General features: G+C 43.7%; 1 protein-coding gene across 6 annotated transcripts in view; it reads right to left on the reverse strand.

The window, feature by feature from the left end:
- LOC129703041 (amyloid-beta precursor protein-like) overlaps positions 1 to 20,165 on the reverse strand; it is a 162,891-nt gene that overhangs the window by 119,358 nt on the left and 23,368 nt on the right. The gene's annotated exons all lie outside the window — the stretch shown is intronic.

The following is a 20,165-nucleotide window of genomic DNA, read 5'->3' on the forward strand; positions in this document are numbered from 1 at the left end:
TCTGGGTAAAAGTTTTTCCTCGTCTCCGTTCTAAATGGCCTACACCTTATTCTTAAACTGTGACCCCTGGTTCTGGACTCCCCCAACATCTGGAACATGTTTCCTGTCTCTAGCGTGTCCAATCCCTTAATAATCTTTAAGAAGGAACTGAAGAAGGGTTTTGGCCCGAAACATTGCCTATTTCCTTCGCTCCATAAATGCTGCTGCACCTGCTGAGATTCTCCAGCATTTTTGTGCACCCTTAATAATCTTATATGCTGTGTCTTATATGGCGGCGCCCGCATGTGTAATATACGTTTAATAAGCTTTTCACTGTCCACTTGACAATAAACTAAACTCAAACTCAAATGCAGAAATAATTTTATTGTGCAGTTGCATATGTGATCAATAAAACCACTATTGAACCATTCAAAACAGTTTGAACACAGGTCCAAATTGCAAAGAAATAAAGAGAAGGTCAGTAACAGGCTTTAAAATTGCTTTAAAAAACAGCCTGGAGCTCTGGTACAAATCTGCGACCCAATTAAAGGATTTATGACAGTAGCTGAAAATAGTGAATGCTCCCTATTGAGAAAAGTGTTAGGAGCCAGTTTCGTTATGTAAGAATGCTGAGTAAACATTTCCAAAATACATTGTGATATTTATTAAGTAAAAATGAAAGACGATGCAGAATTCCACAATAATCTAGCAATGACTGCTCATTGGGCCCAGAATGAGTCTCGACTCTTTGAACAGTGATTAAGTTAATCTTATCTTTCCACCTTTAATCTTATATTTCTACAGGCCTTCTGAAAGCTATGATTAAACTGCTTCTGGTTCTTTGAGGCGTTTAAAAGCTCAAGTCAATTCTGCTTTTTTAGCCTTTGGTTATCAAACCTTCAATCACTGGGATCAGCAACTCTTTACAACAGAAGCAGCACATGATAACGATAAGCACTGCCATACTGTTGCACCCTTCCCAGAAATCCCTTTTGTTCAGCCCATTGGCCTCCTCCACCTTCTCTGCGACCTAGACTAAATTGTCCTCTCTCAATTCTGAAGATCCTCAGAGCTAAAACATTAATTCTACCTTTCTGCACATTATGCCTAGTATTTACCCTAAACATTTTCTGTTAAAAGTTTGCTATTGGAGGACTCTACTTTTTACTTCCATGTTAATCACCGAGCAAAATCTTTATAAATGCTTTGAATAATTAGACCATTTGGCCCATCAAGTAAACTCCGCCATTCAATCATGGCTGATCTATCTTTCCTACTCAACACCATTCTCCCCGACTCCGTTACTAATCAAGAATCTGTCAATCTCCAACATATAAATATCCCATTGACTTGGCCTCCACAGATTCAGCACTTTCTGACTAAAAGAAAGTTTTCTTCATTTCCTTTCTAAAAGGTATGTCCTTTTATTCTGAGGCCACGTCCTCTGATCATAGACTCTCCCGCTTGTGGCAACATCCTCTCCACATTCACTCTGTCCAAGCATATCACTATTTGGTGGGTTTCAATGAGCTCATAATGTTAACCCAATCATTCCAAGGATCATTCTCGTAAACCTCGTCAGGACCCTCTCCAACGCCAGCACACCCTTCCGCAGATATGGGGCTCAAAACTGCTCACGATACTTCCAACGCGGTTTGACCAGTGCCTTATAAAGCCACAGGAGGAACATCACATTTTCTATTAGGTCTATTCTGTTTACTGGTCTAACCTCACATTCCTGGAAACATTCAAGTAAACTTTAAAATGCTAAATGCATCATTTCCTGCAAATATTTATTTAGCAAAAAAACATACATGGACAGCCCAAGTAAATCTATTTTTGGTGGTAAACAGTTCAAAATGTTTCATGAACTCCACAACACGTAGCACTTTAGTGACTTGTTTAACCACTGCCCCAGCCCTTTCACTGAGGACTTCAAAGCAACTACTTATGGATCAGTCTTGCACAGAATCCAAAAATAAACTTATTGGTATTGCTACACGTTTCCCGACCAATATGCACCATCCTACACTTCCCTGCCTATAATGTCATCCACCCATAGCCCTCTAGAAATGTATCACCTTTTCACTGCAGTTTCAAGCATTTGTGCCATAGGCATATTTCAAAATTGTGTCATGTCCACTAATATAAATCAATAGTCTAGATCTAACGCACCAGTGCTCCTGGCACTGACGTCAGTGAACATTTCCCTTCAGTCGAGAAACAACCGGCAATTCATCACAAACCCAGTTTCCGATCTGGCTTATTCTACGGTCCGACTTGTGTATTTAAATGTCTTTCGAACGTCCACTTGAACAAATACTGCAGTCATGTCCATGACAACACCTTGGGCAAGGGTGTCAAATATAATTTGCCCTTTCATGAGAGTCAGCGTCATACAGCAGTGAAACAGGCCCATGTAAGAAAGAACTGCAGATGCTGGTTTATGTCGAAGGTAGACACAAAATGCTGGAGTAACTCAGCGGGTGAGGCAGCATCTCTGGAGAGAAGGAATGGGTGACGTTTCAGGTCGAGACCCTTCTTCAGACTGATGTCAGGGGAGGGGGCGGGACAAAGATAGAATGATGGTGGAGATAGTAAGACTAATGGGATAACTGGGAAGGGGATGGATAGAGAAAGCAAGGGCTATCTGAAGTTAGAGAAGTCAATGTTCATACCGTTGGGGTGTAAACTACCCAAGCGAGATACGGGGTGCTGTTCCTCCAATTTGCGCTGGGCCTCACTTGCAATGGAGGAGGCCCAGGACAGAAAGGCCAGATTGGGAATGGGAGGGGGAGTTGAAGTGCCCTTTGGCCCAACTTGCCCATGCCAACCAAGTCGCCCCATCTACACCAGTCCCACCTGCTCATGTTTGGCCCATATCCCTCTCAACCTTTCCTATCCATGAACCTGTCCAAATGTCTTAAATGTTATAGTACCTGCCTCAACTATCTTCTCTGGCAAAAGAGATGCTGCCTGACCCGCTGAGTTACTCCAGCACTTTGTGCCTTTTATAAACCCGGCACCTGCAGTTCTTTGCTGCTTCTTCCTCAGGCAGCTTGCTCCATATAACTAATTTTGGATGATTGGCTAGAAGGGCTGAATGGCCTACTCCTGCACCTATTTTCTATGTTTCTATGTAACTGCCACTTCTGTGAAAAGGTTGCTCCGCAGGTTCCTATTGCATTTTTCCACTCTCACCTTAAACCTTTGTCCCCTGGTTCTTGATTCCCCTACTCTGGATAAAAGACTGAACTAACCTGTTTATTCCCCTCGCGATCTTATACACAAGATGCTACTTTTAAAAATCCACATTCTACACATTCGAGATACAGCGCGGAAAGAGGGCCCCACCCCCCCCCCCCCCCCCCGAGTCCGCACTGATCATCTGCTTTTCACTATACCACACGTGACAATAAATTAAACCCCATACACTAGAACTATCCTACACACTAGGGACAATTATACAATTTTTACCGAAGCCAATTAACCTACAAAACTAAGTCTTTGTAGTGTGGAAGGAAACCGGGGCACCCAGAGAAAACCCATGCGGTCACAGGGAGAACGTACAAACTCAGACAGCACCTATAGTCAGGATCAGACCCAGGTCTCTGGCGCTGTAAGGCAGCAACTCTACTGCTGTGCCACCCCTGGGACAAGAGGCCATCACAATTTTGTCTCAGCTTATTCCATTGAATGTATTCCACCTCGTACAAGACGACAGGCCCATATTTATCAATTAATATTTCAGTCATGCAAGATCTACAATCTTCATGTAGAACAGTTCAAGGTTACACCTCGGCACTGCAGCTACACAGCAGCGTTTGCAATTACAAAAGTGTAGAGTGGAAGGCAATGCACACACTGCGTAGTTTCAAAATTGCAAGGTTATTTGGACCAGAACAACTTTTCTTCACTAACCAAATTCAAGGGGAGTTACATCACTACAGATTTACAATGTCTACTTATTTTGTGGCAGTCACCTGGAAATGGGAGGCAAATCCTGTGACAAACTATATAATCACAATGTGAGATTGGAGTCCTTGACCACAGCACCTTCAGTTTCATAATGCATTACAAGGAGCTACCATACCCGATGTACAACGTTTCAAAGCAAAGTACACTATCACTTTTCTAAACATAGTTTCACAACGATTTCTAATCTTGGCAGGTTACTTGATTGCTTGCCATTGAGACTAATGCCTCTGTCCCACTTAGGAAACCTGAACGGAAACCTCTGGAGACTTTGCGCTCCACGTAAGGTTTCCGTGCGGTTCCCGGAGGTTGCAGGTAGTGGAAGCAGGTAGGGAGACCGACAAAAACCTCCGGGAACCGCAAGGAAACCTTGGGTGGGGCAAAAAGTCTCCAGAGGTTTCCGTTCAGGTTTCCTAAGTGGGACAGGGGCATTATACTCAACAGCACATCATACTTCCTTGCTGTGAAGTTTTGCCCGTGGATATCTAATGATGGCAATTAGAGTTGAGGTTTTTAATACCAAAAGCGTCAAAGAATCTCCACGTCGATCACTATGAAAAAAGTTATTCTTGATAATTCACTCATTCAGAAGGCATCACGAGGCTATTTGACCCTGGGTAGCTTTGCGTTGAATCTCTCTGGCATTCATCGGACGGTGACACACATTTTATAAACAAATCACTGCACAGGATGTTCACTGGCTGCTGTCCATGTCACCACTCCCCAGCCTCAGGATATTAAAAGATGGTTTAACTGAGATTCTAACAGGGATAAAATCTGCTCAAACTCAAATCTTGTGCTTTCACACTCGGAATAACTCAGGAACCTAATGTTCCAAAATGCAATGGGTGTTGCCTCGCATAATACTGGATTAACATTTAGAAACGGACTTCAAAGCCCTTAACCTGCTGTGTGACCCTTTCAAAAAGAGGATTTATTTTACTTAATTCCAATAAATTGTAAAGCATGGATCAACATGATGAAACAATTCTGTTTTACCTGGGCTGCCAGATTTATACACAGATGGGTTTGATTAGCCATATACCCTTAGCATTGTACAAACAAGGAACTGCTGATGCTGGTTTACAAAAAGGGGGGGGGAAAAAGTTCAATAAAGAACAAATATAGTGCAAATAACAAATAATAATATCATATTTTGTAGTTCAGAGCTCATAGCTTATTTGTTGTGTTTAATAGCCTGATGGCTGCGGGGAAGAAGCTGTTCCCTGAACCTGGACGTTACAGTCTTCAGGCTCCTGTACCTTCTTCCTGATCGCAGTGGTGAGATAAGTGTGTGGCCAGGATGGTGCGGGTCCTTGATGATGTTGGCTGCCTTTTTGGGGCAGCGACCATGATAGATCCCTTCGACGGTGGGGAGGTCAAAGCCGGTGATGGACTGGGCAGTGGTCACAACTTTTTGTAGTCTGGTTCGCTCCTGGAGGTTCAAGTTGCCGAACCAGGCCACGATGCAACCAGTCAGAATGCTCTCTATCTATCTCTGCCTTAAAAATTAAAAATATCCACCGACTTTCCCTCCAGTCTTGTGCCAAAGAATTCCACAGGTTCACCACCCTCTGAATAAAGACTCAAGAGACATTGTGAACCTCAAGAACCTCATGGTGGGGAAGCCTGCATGGACCTGAGATCATGAGAGCGATGCCGTCTGGGCCACCCATGGTGGTAAGGTCGAAGGGGGAGGGGGGGAGGAGGTCTCTGACAAAGAGCAATCCAACCAAGACCTCAACGGTGGAACAGGCGGAGGACGATGGCTGACCTTAGTAGAGCGTCACAACAGCTTGGAAGGCGGATGAAGGCAGCAGCAGAAAAGGGTCTCCGGTCGTCTTGGATTCCATGCCACTGGATCCCGACCCAGAACCGTCAAGGACCGTGGGGTGGCTGTCTGTGCACCAGTCTCCCCATGTTAAACAAAGACACACACAGGCCCCCTCCCTGTGCACCCTGGAGACACCCATGGCCAGCCATGACCGAAGGGATCCTAAGAACATTGTCCAACACAAACCTCATCATAACTGAGCAACAAATTTATCCTTCGCTCCATAGATGCTGCTGCACCCACTGAGTTTCTCCCTTTTGTCTCCCTTCAATTTTCAAGCATCTGCAGTTCCTTCTTAAACAAATGTACCAAAATATGGGTCCATACCAGCTTTCGGGATTGGCAAGATTTTGTTTCACAATCTTAATATGACACACTAATTCTGCAACTAATTAAATTAATCGCATATAATTGCCCAGTGACATAATGAATGTCACTATAACAATACTGAAGTCAGCAGTGTCGTTTGGTACTCCAAGGATAACGATACCACTCCAGAAATGACCCAGTTCACAAGATAACCTACTGAGAATTGCAGCTTCTCCTGTCCCTTTTAGTGTCCAGCTGGCTCAGACAATATTAAAAGGACTTGTGAATGTTATAAATAGAATGACTTAACCAGATTTTAATTTGGATTTGAGGCATGTGACAGCAAGCCAGGCAGAACAGTAGCATTATGGTTGAAAAAACAACGTTTTATCCCTGCGGTAGTTTTACCCGAGGCAATATTCTGAAAACATTCACAGCCTGGTACAGCGATTCCAACACACTGAAACGTACGAGGCTTGCAGGGGAAGGTGGACTCAGCCTTCCCTATGGATGAAAGCATTCACATGAGGTGTTGCGTCAAGATGGTGGCATGCAGAGAGTTGCAGATGTAGACCAGGCCTTCACACAGGCCTTCACACTGACACCATCTGCACTTTCCACAACCTCAGACTTGCCCCTCCACGATCATTCCACTTTCTCCCTGCATCCAACCGGTAGGAGGTATGGAAGCTTGAAAGTGTGCACCACCAGACTCAGGAACAGCTTCTTCCCATCAGGTTTCTGAACTGTCCTTCCATAAGCTAGGGGACTGCCCATTTAACCTCGACCCCATTGGGAACATTGGATTTTGTCTATGGAACTAAATGACACAGATTTCCATTCTGTACTCTGCATCCTCCCCATTGTTCTATTACACTCAAGTTCAACTTGACTGCGTTTATGTATATAGTATATCTGATCAAGAGTCAAGAGTGCTTTATTGTCATATGTCCCAGGTCGAACAATGAAATTCCTACTTGCAGCAGCATGATACGATAGAACTTTATTTATCCCAGGAGGGAGATTGATCTGCCAACAGTCATAAAACACAAGATACATGAAACATGAGATTAAAGTGATGAGCGGAAAGGATTGGGATGTGCAAAGATTGGGGAGGGAGTCAGTCTACCCCACGATCTGTTTGGTTAGCAAACAAAACAAAGCTTTTCATATACTGAATAGGGAACTGAACAATCAGACAGAATAATTCTGACAAAGGGTCCGGATCCGAAACATCACCCATCCTTTTTCTCAAGAGATACTGACTGACCCGCTGAGTTACTCCAGCACTTTGCTTCTAAAATTCTTAAGGGGTTGGACAGGCTAGATGCAGGAAGATTATTCCCGATGTTGGTGAAGTCCAGAACTAGGGGGTCACAGTTTAAGGATAAGAGGGAAATCTTTTAGGACCGAGATGAGAAAATCATTTTTTACACAGAGAGTGGTGAATCTGTGGAATTCTCTGCCACAGAAGGTAGTTGAGGCCAGTTCATTGGCTATATTTAAGAGGGAGTTAGATGTGGTCCTTGTGGCTAAAGGGATCAGGGGGTATGGAGAGAAGGCAGGGATGGGATACCGAGTTGGGTGATCAGCCATGATCATATCGAATGGCGGTGCAGGCTCGAAGGGCCGAATGGCCTACTCCTGCACCTATTTTCTATGTTTCTATCTTTAGTATAAACCAGCATCTGCAGCTCCTTTCTATACAACCAAATTCTTTATATTTCTTTACTCCACAATGCTGCAAGGTTTCTCTTTCAATATATCAATTTACCAATTTCCCAGCATTATTGAATCCACAGATACCACGCCCTTTCAAAGAGATCGTACTGGATAATCTAAATGAATTGAGTGAAAAGTCTCATCTCTGATTTGCCATTTCCACTAAAATTATTCAAGAATACTACCAGGAATTTACTGGAAAAATCAGTCAAGGACAAAATAGCAGCAGTCCCCAAGCCACTGTATGATAAATAAGCTACCTCTTCCGTTGGCATTTGTTTAGCTCAGTTTCCAGGAGATCGGTATTTATATTGCTAAATCAGGCTCTTTCATCCCGGTGGCAAGGTCAGCTCCACTTTTTTTTTTAATTCACGGCTACAATACTCAATCATAAGGCAGCTGACTTCAGAACAGTAAGCTTCAAGAGCCAACACAATGAGGTTCTGATGAAAGGCCGCAAGTCATTGTAAACCTAACTACAGGAAAATGACTCTCACGAGTACTGTTCTGGTCACTTTGATACTTTCTTCTTTTCTTAAGGTAAAACCCAAACTAGAACTTGGAACATCGAACAATACAGAACCGGAACAGGCCCTTTAGCCCACGATGTCTGTGCCAAAGAATGCACAATTAAACCAATCCAATCTGCCCACACATCCCCTGCATAAACTTATCAGAATTCCCCTCAACCTTAGACAGGCCGGAGAAAACAATTCAAAGTTTGCCCAACCTCTCCTTGTAACTAATGCAGGCACCATCCTGGTAAAGGGCCTGTCCGACTATACGAGTTTACCCAAGAGCTCTCCCGAGTTTAAAAAAAATCAAACTCGTGGTAAGTACGTAGAATGTACGTAGTGGCTACGTCATAGCTCGGACCGTCTCTTAGCGGCTCATAAAGCTAACGGCAGGTACTCGGGAAACGCGGTAAGCTTGTGAAGTTTTTTTCCAACATGTTGAAAAATGTCCACGAGAGTCCCGAGTACCTACGAACGGCTATTACCGTAATTCTCTGAGTTCGAATCAGGGGAAACTCGGGAGAACTCTTGAATTAGCTCGTACAGTGGGACAGCCCCTTAAATTTCTTGTGTCCCCACTTCCAAGCAAAGATTAGTTTGGAGCTTTGATGATCTGCAAGAGTGTAAACATCTACAGATGTCATTAAATATAAACAAATCTTTGTTCTGCCTGTCCTTGGGCAGACAGACACACTTTAGGTGCAGTTTGAAAGATTGTAATTTTTATTTTGTTGCTTTAAAATAATAATAATTTTGAAACACGAGTTTTGATTTAACCCTTCCTGGAAAATCTTCAGAAAACAAACTGCTGACACGTCTTTCCTTCATGCCAAATATTTAAACCACCCCTGTGATTGGCATCTCTGGTTCAACTGTTAGAGATCTAGCATAGAAACAAGCCCCGACCTCGGCCCAGAGTCCACAAGGCCCAATGATCACCCCAACACTCTTGTATCTTACACACTAGAGTCAATTTACAGGATCTAATTAACCTACAAGTCTTTGGAATGTGTGAGGCGACCAGATCAACGGGTGAAAACCCACACGGTCACAGGGAGAATGTACAAAGTCCACGCGGACAGCAATCATAGCCAGGATTGAATGAGATATCTGGCGCTGCAAGGCGACTCTACCACTGTGCTGCTTACAAATCCATACTCCGGATGGATGCTCAATATTTTATATAATCACATCCATGTTCAATACATGATCTGAAACTATGGGAATCCTGATCAGTTAGGTTCTCAGTGAAAGTCTAGGTTCAGACCTTTGGGCAGAAGGGGGAGAGGGTGGAAAGAGAAAGAGATTGGTTGGAAGGGGGTACAGTCAGAAATAGTGGGTCTGTGATGTTTTTACAGTGAGCTAGCCTAATAGCCCTGTCCCACGGTACGAGTTCATTCCAAGAGCTCTCCCGAGTTTAAAAAAAAAATCGAACTCGGGATAAGCACGGAGAATGAATGTAGTGGGTACGTCGAAGCTCGGGGACGTCTCTTAGCGGCTCGTAACGCTAACGGCAGGTACTAGTGAAGACTCGCTAACGGCAGGTAAGCACGGGAAGACTCGTGAAGATTTTTCAACATGTTGAAATATGTCCACGAGAGCCCCGAGTACCGACGTGTAGCCATTACCATAAATTTCCGAGTTCGAATCAGGGCAAACTCGGGAGAACTCTTGGAATGAACTCGTACCGTGGGAGAGGGGTTTGTCCATCAACACAAATCAAGTAGTCATGCAATGGTAAATACCCAAAAACAATGCCACAAACATACTAAAAAGGAATAAGGTTTGGACAATTCTATCAGATACACCAATCTAGCCATGAAAACAAGACGCAACGTTTCACTGTGACCTGTCTTCGCTGAGTCAGCTGTCTTGTGTTAATGATCAATACAATGGGTCTTTCTAAACAGCAACAATCTCACAATACTATGATTTATTTATTACACAGAGGCCCAAGGTAAAACACTTGCAACTTATGATTTCCCCACAGACAGACGTCAAAGCAGCTGTCTTGTGCCAAGTGTGCCCCTATATCAGGTTTGCACATTCATTTGGCAGCAGGGAATAAATAATTAATAGTGAGATTACTTAATTTCACTTGCATTCACTCACATCTCAGGGACAAAGTGACTTGGCTGCGAATAAAACATAGCATCATTTGACAATAGGTGCAGGAGTAGGCCATTCGGCCCTTCGAGCCAGCACCGCCATTCAATGAGATCATGGCTGATCATCCCCAATCAGTACCCCGTTCATTACATTGCATTAAAGCTAGACGATTATGAGCGTCTGTAGCTTTAATGCAATATTCAGAACTACAGCGTATCCACAATAACCATGTGGACTGCTATTTTCAGCCTGCAATATATCAGTGCATTACTAAGCTAGTGATTTAAATCGTATGATGAAGCTTTGCTGTATGTGGGAGGCACACAAAATAAAAACAACCATGCAATTAATGGCTGGCAGGTAGTTGCTGGATTGTCTATGAACCACCTCAGATACGAGTCAAGATGGTTAAACGAGTATTAGTGCAGATTGAAATCATATTCTAAATTTTCTATACATAGAAAATAGGCGCAGGAGGAGGCCATTCGGCCCTTCGAGCCAGCACCACTACTGTCTTTAGTCACCACCTATAAAAAAGACAATTCTGGAGTAACTCAGCAGGTCAGGCAGCATCTCTGGAGAATAGGGATAGGTGATGTTTTGGGTCAGGATCCTACACTTAATCGAAAAGGGTACCAACCTGAAACATCACCAATCCATGTTCTCCAGAGATGCAGCCTGACCCACTGTTACTCCAGCATTTGGTCTAGTTTTGTAAACCAGCATCTGCAGTTTCTTGTTTCTACAACCTTCCTCCTTTAAATGCAGATGACCACAGCAAACCCTTGTCCGTGGCATTAATTTGTTCCACTCAATGTTTAATGAACACTCGACTGCTACTTACATAGGACACAAGTTCCTCCCATCTTGCCTTTTTCAATCTGTAATGAACTAACACAAAGATGCACCAAAATAATTTCCAACCGGAATTCTGTTGGATGGCCCTCGTGGGCTCACTTAAGAGGAGGGAGACCACAGCATTACAAATGAGGTCACATTAGGATAAATACCCCAAGAACAAGACATTCGCTTAGTAATTATCTAGAGATCCAGCGTGGTGTACCCAAATTAGGATAATCTGAAAGATCACGCCGACACTCATCTTGTCCACTTCACTACCCAAAAGAGTACAACAGCGATGTTAGTTGGATGTTCAAGTTGAAGTAACAGACTAAAGACAAGGCTGCCAGTAGCACAGGACTAAAATTTAAACAAAAACGATTGAAAATAGGTCACCAATAATACCGAGAGCTTTAAATGGGTCTGCTGACGACTGCGATGATGAAACGTCACCCTGGATCTTAGTAAAGGACCAACACCAAATTACTTTTTATGCAATCGACCAAAGGATGTCAGTGGTACCGAATGAATATGAAAATATACCATTAAAAACAGGCCACGACTGGTTGTGTTTTAGGGATCTACTGAGAATCTACTTTACTTGAAAGCCAGTTTAAAGCATCAACTCACAACACAAAGGTAGACAAAAATGCTGGAGAAACTCGGCGGGTGAGGCAGCATCTATGGAGTGAAGGAATAGGTGACGTTTCGGGTCTCGACCCGAAACGTCACCTATCCCTTCGCTCCATAGATGCTGCCTCACCCGCCGAGTTTCTCCAGCATTTTTGTCCACCGCAGATTTTTCCAGCATCTGCAGTTCCTTCTTAAACAACTCGCAACATAATGTTACAGGCGGGGTTCAGGTATGATTACTACAAATTAGAACTACTAGTTCCCATTTCGCTGGCTCCATATTTGCTTAAAAAGGTTCGCTCCCAACATCTTCTTTCACTGACTGAAGGTTATCCCTGTCATTCACAAATGTTGCTGGACAACTTTGTATGCAAAAAAAAAAAAAAAGCCATGTCCAAAAGATCCTATCCACATTACATGCAGGAGTTTACATCCTGCAAACACTGACTGGGGCAAATATTAAATGGGATGCTAATGAAAACAGCACTGACATTTTGGAACTGTGTCACACAGCAGCCGAAGGCAATTGCCCAAAGGCACCCCGTTTCCTCATTATATCATCACGCCTTTTTTTAAAAAAGGTTGCACAGTGCCAGCAGATTTCATGTCATTTGATCCTTGCCGTTTGTGCACACAGGTTCATGCAGTGTTTGCATTAAACCCGATCCCATGAGAAAGGAATGATTAAAAGGACTTGGATTTCATTAAAATAAAAAGGGTAGCCAGCTTCAAAGTGAAGGAAAGAAAGTCCACACACTTTCATAACCTTCTCCACAAAGAAAATGATGCTGCAAGAAAATCAACAACAAAATTTGTGCAATAAGCTTTACAAGTTAACAACAATATTAGGGATAACAATTAGTTATCGGGCCCAGAGTTTCAGCAGTGGGCGCAGCGCGGACTTTCCATCGCGGACCCGGGCGATCACTTGCCAGAAGCGCTCCGATCGCTGCCAGGGGGTCACCATAAGAAGTGCTCCGATCGCTGGCCCGCGGACTATGACATCCTGAAGCTGCGGTCTGTGGCGCTTCTAGCCGTGGGTGCGGTGTGGACTTTCCATCGTGGAGCCTGGGATCCCTTGCCGGGGATCGCTGGAGAAGAGCTCCGACTGCCGGCCTACGGCCTATAACATCGTGAAGCCCCGGTCTCCAGTGGAAGTGGCCGATTCGGGACCTCCAAGCCGTGGAGTGCCCGTCTGTCCCGACGTCGGAGTTTCGAGCATCCAGACGAGAGGGCCTGTACATCGGCCAACCCCAGCGGCGACTGTGGAAGGTTCGTGGCCCCGACAATTGGTGAACAAAGGAGGAGGATTGACAAAGTTATTGCCTTCCACCACAATGAAGAATGTTGATTCCACTGTGGTGGATGTTCATGTTATATATCGTGCTCTTTTGTTTCTATGGCTGCAAGTCAAATTCCACGGTATCTTAACTGGTGCATGTGGCAATAAATGTGAACTTGAACTTGAACTAGTGTCTGCAGGATGCCTAAAATGGTTTTGGCCATTAAAAGGGGATAGAAATCGATACAATCAAAAATAAATAGTGATGCGGCTCGTGGTGGCTGCCTCACAGCACCAGAGATCTGGGGTCGATTCTGATACAGGTGCTGTCTTTCTGGAGTTTGCACGTTCATCGCGACGATGAGCATTTCCTTTGGGTGCTCCGGTTTCCTCCCACGTCCCAAAGACGTGCAGGTTTGTTTGTGGGTTAATTGGCCTCTGTAAATTGTCTCTCGTGGGTGAGTGGATGAGAAAGTAGGGTAACATAGAACTAGTGCGAACAGGTGGTCAGCACAGACTCAGTAGGCCGAAGGGCCACTTTCCATGCCCGAAACTTCACCTATCCATGTTCTCCCAGAGATGCTCCCCGACCTGCGGAATTACTCCATTACTTTGCGTCCTGCAAATGAAATCCAAGCTTGCAGCAGCAACCTCGCATAAAAGTTCACCAAATATAAAAACTCACCATAATCCAAAAAAGCAAAAACGCCCAAAGTCCCTCGCGCAACCCAGGCAGTTTGTAGTTTAGTTGGAGTTCACAAAGTCTTCAATAGCCTGATGGTTGTGACGAAGAGGCTGCTCATGAACCCGGACATTACATGCATGCATAAAGTGTATGTGGGGATTAAACTGTGAGTTTGCACCAGCATCCAATTCCACATATTTGGATGTCAAGTCTTTGTAGTTTCCATTCATCTTGGGCTTCCTTGCCATTGGAGCAAGATCTTGCTGTGTCAGTACAATGGGGCAGCTGATGCTTGCATTAAAAGCAAACAAAGGCATCTTGCCACGATAACTAATCTTAATTAAATGAGGATAGAGATTTGTGTGTTTCAACACAATGCCTATCTGGGGCAGAATGGAATTAATTTACAGTGTCATGGAAAGGTTACACAAGGCTCTCAGGAGTTCAAGAACCAGCTTGACAACAATAACAATATGTCTGTTGAGGCAGCAGATAAGGTAATGAAATTATGTATATTCTCAGGATGACATCAATTTTAAACAGAAGGGATTTGTTTTCATAGTTCAGAGCAGTATACAGCTACAATATTGGACAATAGACAATAGATGCAGGAGTAGGCCATTCAGCCCTCAGAGCCAACACCGCCATTCAATGTGATCATGGCTGATCATCCACAATCAGTACCCCGTTCCTGCCTTCTCCCCATATCCCGACCACTATTTTTAAGAGCCCGATCTTGAAAGCATCCAGAGAGCCGGCCTCCACCGCCCTCGGAGGCAGAGAATTCCACAGACTCACAACTTTCTTCCTCGTCTCCGTTCTAAATGGCTTACCCCTTATTCTTAAACTGTGGCCCCCGGTTCTGGACTCCCCAAACGTCAGGAACATGTTTCCTGCCTCTAGCATGTCCAAACCCTTAATAATCGTATGTGTTTCAATAAGATCTCCTTTCATCCTTCTAAACTCCAGATATACAAGCCCAGCCGCTCCATTCTCTCAGCATGTGACAGTCCCACCATCCCGGGAATTAACCTTGTAAACCTACGCTGCACTCCCTCAATAGCAAGAATGTCATTCCTCAAATTAGCGGACCCAAACTGTACACAATACCCCAGGTGTGGTCTCCCTGTACAACTGCATAAGGACCTCTTTGCTCCTATACTCGTCCTCTTGTTATAAAGGCCAACATGCCATTCGCTTTCTTCACTGCCTGCTGTACCTGCATGCTTACTTTCATACACTGATGAACCTCACACACCTGGATGACCTCACATTCATCCACATTAAACTGCATCTGCCCACTCACCCAACCTGTTCAAGTCACCCTGCCTTCTCATAGCACTGCCACCCAGCTTTGTGTCATCTGCAAATTTGCTAATTTTACTTTGAATCCCTTCATCTAAATCATTGATGTATATTGTAAATAGCTGTGGTCCTTGCGGCACCCCACTAGTCACTGCCTGCCATTCTGAAAGGGACCCGTTTATCTCTACCCTTTGTTTCCTGTCTGCCAACCAATTTTCCATCCATGTCAGCACTTTACCCCCAATACCATGTGCCCTAATTTTGCCCACTAATCTCCTACCTTATCAAATGCTTTCTGAAAGTCCAGGTACACTACATCCACTGCATCTCCCTTATCCATTTTCCTCAATCCATCCTCAAAAAATTCCAGAAGATTAGGCAAGCATGATTTCTCCTTCGTAAATCCATGCTGATTCGGACCGATCCTATCTATGCTATCCAAATCTTTTATAATTGACTCCAGCATCTTCCCCACCACCGATGTCAGGCTAACTGGTGATTTTATGTAAAGGATTATTTTAACTCAGTACAGCAGGGAGTTTAGCTGGTCAGCTGAGCCATTTGGATCTGGACACAGGAAGATGGAGGCCATGGCTGGAATCTTGGGCGGATCTGATGGGTTATTTAAAAAGAGTTTGCCTCATCCCCGGCCTTTAGTTATTCCTCTATGTGACCATGAAGCTGGGGTTTGATGGCACACTGCTCCAATTGAATGCATTGCAGTCCTTCATTACAACAGCAATTATTTCCGCACTGTATCTCTAAACTAAAGCCAAACCTCAATGTTGTGGAAACTGATGGAGTTCTCTGTATTTTTCTGCAACCCATTTGATGAAGGCAACTTAGTTCATGGAAAAGTTTAAGAAAGAACTGCAGATGCTGGAAAAAAAAAAATCGAAGGTAGACAAAAATGCTGGAGAAACTCAGCGGGCGACCCGAAACGTCACCTATTCCTTCGCTCCATAGATGCTGCCTCGCCCGCTGAGTTTCTCCAGTATTTTGTGTCTACCTAGTCCGTGGAAATTGTCATTCACAGCATGACCCATGTAATTTGGCCCCAAAGCTCCACAGCAACAGAAAGGGCTTAATGGGACATAAACCGAAATGGAAAGGAGGCAAACATTTTGTGATGGTAAACATGGTCAAATTGGACAAGTTTTTATTTCTTGGTGAATGAGGAAGTGAGCTAGAGTTCCCACACATTGTTATTCATGGTCTGTGAGAAAATGTCACCAACGTGATTCACTTAGATCTTGATGCATGCTGACACATTCTTGGATCACACAAGAACATGAGGTGTAAACCACATACCCTTTGGGCCTGCTCTGCCATTACAATTGATTAGCCATCATCTAAAATAAATACAGTGGTGTAGCTGGTAGAGACGCTGCCTTTATGCCCCTGACCCACTTAGGAAACCTGAACGGAAACCTCTGGAGGCTTTGCGCCCCACCTAAGATTTCCGTCCCGGAGGTTTTTGTCAGTCTCCCTACCCTGCTTCCACTACCTGCAACTTCCGGGAACCGCACGGAAACCTTGGGTTGGGCGCAAAGTCTCCAGAGGTTTCCGTTCAGGTTTCCTAAGTGGGACAGGGGCATTTTACAGCACCAGAGACCCAGGGTTTATCCTGATCTCGGGTGCTGTCTATGTAGAGTTTGCATGGGTGGCACGGTGGTGTAGCGGTAGAGCTACTGCCTTACAGCACCAGAGACCTGGGTTCGATACTGACTATGGGTACTGTCTGTACGGAGTTTGCACGTTCTCACCAGGGATCTGAGATCTTCGATATCCTCGCACACTACAAAAACGTACAGGTTTGTAGATTAATTGGCTTGGTGTGAATGTAACATTGTCCTTACTTTGTGTAGGGTAGTGTTAATGTGCGGGGATCGCTAGTCAATGCGGACTCGGTGGGCCGAAGGGCCTGTTTCCGCACCGTATCTCTAAACTAAACATCTTATTAACCTCAGCTTCATTTTCCTGCTAGTTACCCATGACTTCCCTACAGGCCAAATCTCTGTGTCTAGGACAGAAACATTCAATGAGTTAGCCTTCACAGCTGTCTGATGCAAGTTCCAAAGGTCATCTTCAACAGAAATTCCTCACCTCCACCTTAAATGGGCGATCTCTTACTCATAAAAAAAAAAAAACAGCTTCGGAGACTGACGGGGGTGATCTTGGAGATGTATAAAATAAAGACAGGGAATACACAATCTGTCGGGAATAAACTCAAGGGTTTAGTATAATGCTGGAAGGGAAAGATAAGAACCCAAAGGGCAACATTTTCCACACAGAGGGTGGTACGCAAATAAATCGAGCTGCCAGAGGAACTGGTTGAGGTAGGTACAAGGACAGTAAAAACGTGGACTGGTACGTGGATAGGAAAGGATCAGAGGCCAAACACAAACAAATGAGACTATCTTAGATTGACATCTTGATCAACATGGATGAGTTGGGCCGAAGGGACTGTTTCTACACTGCACGGCAAGGACAACTGATTCAATTGGGTACAAAGGAGTCTATAACCTACCAATCTACACTCCAGCTTGAACTTCTTGCCTCAAATCTTTTTTTTTCTAAAATGACTTGTTTTCTTGCATCTGAAATGCAGTGGAGGGTGACAGTTTGGGTGGGTAATGCATATGCACAACTGCAGGAACCGATCCTGCAGAACTCAGCTGACTTATGGACCAGCGGAACAAATGTTACCAAAGAGCATGGACTATTCCAGAGAACTAGGCCGATAAGAGACGCTGGACATTCCAAATACCCTATGTCACACAGTGGACAAGAAAAAGGAAATCCCACCTTCGACATCAATATGATGTGTGAAGTCGCGGGCACTGTTGAACAAATTGTAACATCTGCATTAATGAATCCAGTTAGAAAGCGCCTGACTGAATGCATGGCCTGGTACAGTGGATCCAATTTCAACCTGGTCCATGATGGGCACAGCTCTCCCCACCATCGAAAGTACCTATTAGTGGTTTTTTTTTGCACTTTTCTGCCTTCCTGTCTTTTATAATTTGTGTGATTTATGAATACCTGTATGTGTACACAGAGGACAGCTTGAATGTAATAATGTATAGTCATTCCAATGACTGGATAGCATGCAACAGGCTTGGTATAAGTGACATTAAACTAAACTAAATAACTCCAGTTCGGCAGCATCTCTGAAGAACAATAGACAATAGGTGCAGGCCATTCGGCCCTTCGAGCCAGCACCACCATTCAATGTGATCATGGCTGATCATCCCCAATCAGTACCCCGTTCCTGCCTTCTCCCCATATCCCTTGACTCTGCTATCTATAAGAGCCCTATCTAGCTCTCTCTTGAAAGTATCCAGAGAACCGGCCTCCACCACCCTCTGAGGCAGAGAATTCCACAGACTCACAACTCTCTGTGTGATAACATGGACAGGTGACGTTTTGGGTCGAGACACTTCTTCAGACTGGAAAAACAAATGCCATGTTTAAATCACCCTTCAATAATCACTTAATTTAGACATTCCAAAATTTAAAAAAAAAAAGATGCTTTCACAACCTACTGTAGGGATTGCTAAGTGAATCAAAGGCAGCTTGCTGCTGATGTGGCACAACTGCTCTTGCACTTAATCAATCACCTCCCAGAGTCAAGGCCATTGAGGGGTCACGCATGCCTTGTGGGTCAAATATCACACACTATTTTATTATCCCTGCACTTCGTTAATCCCATAAACAATAAACACTTCATCTGCACTCTCCCTCCCACTGAAAGACACCATGGAAGGCAAAAAGTGCAATGCTTGGCAGCAAAAGAAAGCATGTAGTGTCTGCTCAATTCTCCAGACACTTTGCATTGCTGGTGATCAACAGCTGGAGGGAGCGTGGAGCTCCCACAGCTATAGATACACTTCCATGCATGTGTTAAAAAGCAGGCAAACGATACACAAGAGTGCCATACACACATGGCTCCCAGAGCGCCAAAAACAAGGCAACTCTATCTACTAAGTCTTCAATAAGAGATCAGACGCATAGATATTGAAGGGACTAACATTAATAGACTGCTTAGAATTGCTTATCTTTTACAATGAACCAATTACCCTTCTACCAAACAGGCTGTTTTATACAAGGCAAACCTTCAGCGACTGTTTTAAAAAAAAAACAAAGACTGGTTCTTACCATTTTGCCAAGAGAGTTTGATAATGGGAGGTTGACCAATAGCAAAAACAGGACTCATTTGTTGTTTAACATCACTATTTTAAATGTTAATAATGGATGGTTTATAAAAGTTACTGGAGAACTTTCTGAAGATCAGAGATTTTAGGATTGATAGGCCCTCCAAAGCCACAATAGTTACCACACATGTAGTTTAATTGCGGGCATCAAACAGCATGTCAACGGATTGTCATTCAAGATTAGTTGGAGCAGTGTTCTGATCTTCCTTCGGGTGAAATCATCATCAGATAAATATTTTAATTTCTAAACTTAACTCATTAGTTTTTGTGCTACATTCAGATTAGTTGGAACCAAAACATCAAATTAAATCAGGATTAATCACGAGTTTAATCACCAAATACAAAAAGTTGGTAAATAAGCTTTGCATATTTATTGAAACTTTAAAAGAAATACGGATGCTTAAAATGTGGCATGTAATTATAACCTTCAGGTCACAAAGTGCAAGCACACAAGTAGATGTAATTTTTCTGTGTTCTTGTGAAGTCCGCACCATATGTAGAAAAGAAACAGGGGAGACAAACAAAACATATTGCAAATAACTATTCCAAATAGCCCAAAATTCAGGTGTATAAAGGATTAGGCTTTCATCTCCCAGACAAGTGAAATGTGAAGCATAGCCTTTTCGCACTTGATAGACAATTCCTCTAGTCAATGTTTTGGTGTCAATCCCTGTACTTAAAGTTTGAGATGACAGGTTGAAGTGAACAGAGTATTACACTTTGCAAGATGCTCCTTCTAAGGTATTTTGAACCCAAATTC

Source organism: Leucoraja erinacea, chromosome 13, assembly GCF_028641065.1.
Source record: "Leucoraja erinacea ecotype New England chromosome 13, Leri_hhj_1, whole genome shotgun sequence".
NCBI lineage: Eukaryota > Metazoa > Chordata > Chondrichthyes > Rajiformes > Rajidae > Leucoraja > Leucoraja erinaceus.